Source organism: Mustela nigripes, chromosome 13, assembly GCF_022355385.1.
Source record: "Mustela nigripes isolate SB6536 chromosome 13, MUSNIG.SB6536, whole genome shotgun sequence".
NCBI classification, from domain to species: Eukaryota; Metazoa; Chordata; class Mammalia; order Carnivora; family Mustelidae; genus Mustela; species Mustela nigripes.
In genome coordinates, this window is record NC_081569.1 from 35,482,650 (window position 1) to 35,487,381 (window position 4,732).

The 4,732-nt window shown below is 37.9% G+C and overlaps 1 non-coding gene across 1 annotated transcript; it reads right to left on the minus strand.

Annotated features, from left to right (window-relative positions):
* Positions 1-4,048: 4,048 nt before the first annotated feature.
* Positions 4,049-4,162, minus strand: LOC132000540 (small nucleolar RNA SNORA51). Its single transcript, XR_009399390.1, has one exon. It is a non-coding gene; the product is annotated as a small nucleolar RNA SNORA51 (small nucleolar RNA).
* Between the last annotated feature and the right edge of the window lie 570 nt (positions 4,163-4,732).

The window sequence follows — 4,732 nt, forward strand, 5'->3', positions numbered from 1 at the left end:
ATACATTCTCCATCACATCTCTCTCTACTCTCTTCATTTTTATTCAGTTTTTATCTCGCTTCTTGATTTTATATATATATATATATATATATATATATATTTTTTTTTAATCTCTCTCCCAGTACATACCCAGGAATACAACTCACTGAGAAAAAGAAACTTTTTTTTTGAATTTTTTTTAAGATTTTATTTATTTATTTGACAGAGAGAAATCACAAGTAGATGGAGAGGCAAGCAGAGAGAGAGGGAAGCAGGCTCCCTGCCGAGCAGAGAGCCCGATGCAGGACTCGATCCCAGGACACTGAGATCATGACCTGAGCCAAAGGCAGCGGCTTAACCCACTGAGCCACCCAGGCGCCCCGAGAAAAAGAAACTTTATTGTGTACCCACCTCTGTTCCTAGCTTATGAAATAGAGCCTGGCATACAGTAGGCACTGAATAAATATTCATTAAATGGATGAAAAAAATCAATCATAGCATCTATCTATCCCCAACAGTACACAGAACAAAGACTAGCATTTCTTGGAATCCTAGTAATCACTGTTAAAGGGAGGGAGGTGGCATGTCATGAAAGAGTAGAGAAGAAGGATGAGTGGAAGGAAGAGGAAAGGAAAGAAGAAAGAAGGACTAAATGGCTAAATGAATAATAAATGAACAGTTTCTGTTTAAGCAACTTTAAGAAATTATGGGAAGACTGAAAGTGTCATTAAAACCAACTGGTACAGGGAAGAAGACTAAGATAGTGGCTCATTTCCTTGGTAGAGCCATTTACTGCAGAAAGTCAAGATGCACGGAAAATGCCATCCTACAGTCTGGCCAGATGAAATATTCGATGAATTTAGACATTAGCACTGCTTGGCCAAGAGCCACGGAGCTAATTGTTACTTGTTTGAGTCTCTTAAGACTGCACCATTAAAACTTGCATTTTTAATATAATGAATAAACATCTGTGAGCCCCTTATTAGAGGATGGTCTAGCAAATTAAGAAAATTACTTTTTTAAAAAGAGGAAATTAAGACATGGAATCAGTCCAGGAAATTATTCAACTGCCTCTGTGTAGGACCAATTCATAGTTTTTTCTTGACTCTTTAAACATCTTTTGGCCATACAACCACTCCTCTTCTGCCCATCTGACTCTTATCAGCAAGCCAAGTGGATAAGCCTTCATGTTCCACCTGTTCAACCATTAGGCACATATAAAGATGGGTTTATTCCCCAATGAGCAACAAAAGGGCACTGAAGGTGTCAATGAGATAGGAAAGCATAGTGACTAAGAGTTCAGGATCTGAAGTCTGTCTTTTAATTGATGTGACTTTGGGCAAGCTATTCAACTTTTTAACTCTCAGCTTTTATCAATAAGATATATGATAATAATACCTAGTTCATAGTTTTGTCACAAATACGGTATATGCAAAAACTACGGTATACTGTATAAGCAAACCTAGTGTTTTAATGCTATATTTAGGAAAGTTCCCAGAAAATAAGTGTTTAATGAATGTTAGTTCTTTTCTGTCTTGTTTGTATTTGTCCTTTCTTTTTCCTTTGGTGAGATAAACTTCTTAAAAGAATAAACTATGTCTTCTTTCTTCTTGCTAATGATTCATTTGAACTAATAAAGTGTTCTAAAATAAAATGTGTGTTGTCACATTAGGGGATTCCCTTCATCCCAATCAGTAATCTCCACTTACATTTTCCTAAAGATAGCATCTAGTTGTGAAGCTGTTAGAAAGACCTCGTGAATTTGCAGATGGTTAGAATGTACCTGTGTGTTATTTTCAGGTAATATTCTGATCTCTATCATCTCTTTGTCTATTTCTCTCATACTTGCTGTCATTTTCTATTTCATTCCCCTACTCTAAGAAGTTACATTGGATATTTGCAACCAAATTCTTCCACTAGTTTTATATTCATATGAAATTCAAATCACATTCTCCCATGAAATACAATTGCCTAATTGATGAAAGATAATGTGATTTCCCAAGGCAGAGGCTCTGGTCTCTTTACCACTTCCACTTCCTGAAGAATCAAAATGCTGCTCCTCTTATTAGCAGGAGTAGGAAAAAAGTAGGGCAGACACCCTGCTATAGAATACTGAAGCCAAAACGTGAGACAACAGTGCTGAGATCCTTAACCTTGGTCTGCAGGTCTGACTGAACAAAGATTCTTTCTTGCCCTTGTTGAACTAAAAGAAACCGTTCTATTACGTATATCAACTTGATTTGTCCTGCTTCCATGCCTGATTCATCTAGGGATCACACTACTGTAGCAAGAAAGAATCTCCCACTCACCATGGTACCCATTTGCACTACAGCAATCCAGGGACTTCCTGTAGAAAGAGAATCAAAAAGAGGTTAAGAAAGGGGAGTGGCACCTACGTGGTTCAGTCTGTTAAGCATGCAACTCTTGATTTCAGCTCAGGTCATGATCTCAAGATGGTGAAATTGAGCCTCATGTCAGGCTCATGTTCAGTGGGGAGTCTTCTTGGGATCCACTCTCCCTCTCCATTTGTCCCTCCCCAACTAAATAAATAAATAAATAAATCTCTGAAAATAAAAAAAGAAAGCTTAAGAAAATAGAAGAAAAACTAATGGAATTTGCGCATGTCAAAAATAAATAAATAAATAAATATTTTCCAAAAATTGACAAACACAATGCATTGGAAAAATTATAAACTTGAGAATTCAGCAAAATAAAGGCACAGTTACTTTCTAAAGTACAGAATCACACTTAGAGATCACTGAGATAATTCCAGTTTCAACATATTCCTTGTGGAGGAAAAAATCTGGGTTCATCAAGCAGAAATGCTCCCTATATCTTCTGTATTTAAAAACTTAGATTTACTTGAACTTTTAAGTGCACCATCTGCCAAAAAGTCTATTTTCTTACATAATCAAAACCTGGATTTCAGCTGGTATTAATAATACATCTATATTACCCATAATTGCTTCAAGCTTCATTTTGGCATGATTAAGGGTAATCATAATCCTTTGAAAAGTCCATAGTTTATTCTGTTTAAAGCTACTGTGAGAGTTAATGCATTTTCATTTTTCTATCTTCCATTCAATTAATCTGAAATCAAATATGCATTTCTTTTGATTGTGTAAACTTTTATCCTTCATCCCATATACCAAAATAGTAAGTTTGAGTGTCTAGCAGATAGGAATAGATTTATGTGTTTTGGTTACCAAATGCTATAAAAACCTTAAAATATGAACAACAGCATCACATTTATGCAAAGGTCATATGTAAAGTAGCTTCAGCCATCTGGGTTGAAGCTAAGAACCCACAAGTAATTGAAGGTCAAGGTCTCTGGTACAAAAAGTAAAGATTCCTTACCGCTGCTGTAGCTGCCCAGGGGTCTTCTATTGCCTCTTCATTGCCAACTACCCACAGCTGCAAGCAGCCAAAGTTAGACACACTCTGCAACACCCGGGGAAGGAGAAGCTATAGGCCCCAGTACCGGTCTGCCAATGACATTTTGCTTTCAGGTATCTTCTCACACTACTAGTCTTGCACATTTCTTTATTGTTCTGCCATTCCTGACTTCCTTGAAAATGGTGACAATTTCTCAAAAGCCTTCTTTCCTGCATAAAGGTAGAACTCTTGGCTCTACTCTTTTCTTATTGCACTATCAGGACAGCCCTCCCAAGCCTTCAGGAGAAAGAAGGGGCCAAAGAATGAAGTTATCAGTGTTACTGCCTACACAGTACCTATTCCTACAAAACGTCAATTAATGACTCCAATCCCCTCCAACTCTCCAGCATTCAGCTTTCTTAGCTGAAGGGTTGTAGTCAATTCTATCTACTGTAGGTCTTACTTCCAAAACAAAACATCTGTCATATCCCCCAAATCTTCCAAGCCTCTACCAAGAGGGAAACCTCTCTGGTTCCTACAATCAGCATCCCTCTACCTCTATCCTACAACCACTCAACTCAATGTCCCAGCCTCCCAAAGACAATATACAGACTACCTGGGGCCACTGAGCCTGAACACCTCGTGTTTTTCTTTTTTATTCTTTCCTTTTTAAATTATTTTCTTTTCTTCAATTCCATGTCCCCTATTCACAATACAGGCAAAGGGCCTGGGCTAGGGTGTATGTGGGTGGGTTTACTCTGCCTCCTTTTTTTCTGTAAGAACAGCCTGTAGTAAGAACCCTCAGGTTTTGGGCAACTTCCCTCCTAGATCTCTAAAATTGAAACCCTGCTAAGTGGCTCTAGCACACTGTGTTACCCTGCTTATCACTGAACCGTGTACATCCTAAGACATAGGTCCTGTGGTAGACCTACCATGAGCAGAGAAACACTCCTCCCAGAGCATCTATAAGATACTAATATCTGCAACAACCATGCTTGAATCAGGTTTAGGAGCCCTGCGAATAAATGAAGCAGGGGGAAGATTTAAGTTCCCCTGTTCCTCAAAGATTCAAGTCACAATAGGCTTTCTATAGCTGCCCTTCTACATAGGCCCGGACTGAGCATAAAAGTCTGACACAATGGGTATCCAGTGATTATTCGTAAAAAGATGCATCCAAAATGGAATTCTACTGAGGATAAGAATTCAGATATAAAGAGTTTACACCAAGTCTCAATCATATGTAACCAAAGAGAGAGGTCTCCTTTGTATATCAATCTGACTAATAATGACTTGATTGCCTATAAAATACAGCACTCTGAAGTACAGTAAAGGATACCTTTGAAACTTTATTATAAAACAACCTGTATTAAGGCATTTA